The sequence below is a fragment of the Cryptotermes secundus genome, unplaced genomic scaffold (assembly GCF_002891405.2).
Source record: "Cryptotermes secundus unplaced genomic scaffold, Csec_1.0 scaffold6526, whole genome shotgun sequence".
Classification (NCBI taxonomy): domain Eukaryota; kingdom Metazoa; phylum Arthropoda; class Insecta; order Blattodea; family Kalotermitidae; genus Cryptotermes; species Cryptotermes secundus.
In genome coordinates this window covers 14,193-15,928 of record NW_019720872.1, presented here as the reverse complement: position 1 = coordinate 15,928, position 1,736 = coordinate 14,193, and the positions used below count along the sequence as shown (strand labels likewise).

General features: G+C 38.2%; 1 long non-coding RNA gene across 2 annotated transcripts in view; it reads left to right on the top strand.

Annotated features, from left to right (window-relative positions):
- The first annotated feature begins 94 nt into the window (after nucleotides 1-94).
- The window catches only part of LOC117283038, a 9,416-nt gene continuing 7,774 nt past the window's right edge, over nucleotides 95-1,736 (top strand). The window contains exon 1 of one of the 2 annotated variants that reach the window (XR_004514036.1): nucleotides 95-110. This is a non-coding gene — a long non-coding RNA (uncharacterized LOC117283038). Of the gene's footprint in view, nucleotides 144-1,736 lie in introns of both variants that reach the window. The other variant, XR_004514034.1, reaches the window with a different exon arrangement.

Genomic DNA, 1,736 nt, shown 5'->3' with positions numbered 1-1,736 from the left:
TGAAAGCAACTCGAAACTGCCAACTGTGGCAGTCAGCCCTGATGACCAACCAGAGGAGTGTGAGTGTTTCACTCTGACAATGGCAGTCATGCACGCAGAAGCAGTACAGTGTTAGTGTACATCTGTCATGCCTGTTGTATGTGGTGTGTGCAGTTGGTGTTCTGTAATTTTATCATTGCTTGTTGCATAAATATTGTTTTGCTCAGCAACTTTGTGTTATATTCTTTCTTGCTGTTGCCTTTTGTGATGTAAGAGTATGTTTTTGTATGATTGATTTTATTTTATGTTGTCTTATCTTGTTCCCATAAACATTTGACTTCCAACATAGTTGATATGCCATTAAACAGCATTTTTATCTCTTAAACATTAACCAGGCAATCTGGAAGATTCACAGTTGTATAAATGCAATTATATCTTGGGTAATCAGCCACATCCATATATAGTAAAAGTCTTGCATTTTGTAGATTGTGTCTTCCTCCATCATCAGTATCTGATGATACAGGCTGAGACAGTCTCCAAGGTGTCAGACCTTTAGTCTGTATTCAGTGCAGCCTGNGTGCAGCTTGGCATGTGCACCCTCAGCTGTTCAGGCCACTAGGTAAACTAAATTTCTCATAATGCTGATTAGAACATTTATTACTACTAGTACATGACCAAGAGCTGGGATAGCACAGTCCATATAGTGACTGGCTACGGGCTGGACTACCAAGGGGTCAGAGTTCAAGTCCTGGTGGAGGCAAGAATTTTCACTTCTGCATGTTGTCTAGGCTGGCTCTTGGGTCCACCCAGCTCACCACTCACTTCTAACTAGTGCCAAGGTCAAGAAAATGTCAGCCTATACATCCACTCGCCCATGCGTCTTCATGGCATAGGGCTTAATTAGTTAAGCACAGGGACAACTGCCTGTCACAGATGATGGGCAAAATAATTTTTTTTTCCTTTTCTTTATTTCCACTATATCTTTACCTCCTTCCCTCCTTTCCCCCATATTACTTTACCATAACTCATATTTGCCCATAATGTCATCATCCCCCCCTTTTCCTCCATCTTTGTCACGTCACCTGCATTTCTGTTCCTTTATTTCCTTCCATCCTATTTCCTGTATACCTTTCTCATCTCCTTTATTAGTCCATCCTATTGTCATTTCTGTCCCCATAATTTAGCAATGGTATGTTGGACTTTTGTTGAGCATGAAAGGAATTGGCTGTTGTAGATGTTTCATTTGTCCGTTTGTTAATAAAAGGGAGCATATTTTTCATCAGATACATTTTTTTTTTAATTTTGGCTCCTACTTTTTGGAGGTGGCGCTTAGATTTATGGGAAAATTATTTAGGCCTGGGTGTGGCATAGCACCAAATAAGACTTAATTGCATTTAGTCATCATGATGACTTAGGGGTTTATGTAATTTGTGTAAATATTGTGTCCTTATTTCTTATAGTTATTCTGATGAATGCATTTCTTATGAAAATGTAGCATGTGTGCATCAGTTTAATATGCTGCTCATGATCACTCTTGTCACAAAGTGTTGTACATCTGTTAATGATGCAAGATTTAAATTTACTCAGCACTCAGGAGGTACAACCTCTTTTTTTTGGTACCTCAGTTGTTGATAACTAATTGTTATCTCCGCTCTTACTTTGCAATTTTGAAAGCTTTTCTCACAAAATTCAAAGATGGTTTTGTTAAAATTGGAAGGTGATTTGTAAAACTGTAAATATCAACTTCTAAAAAAAAA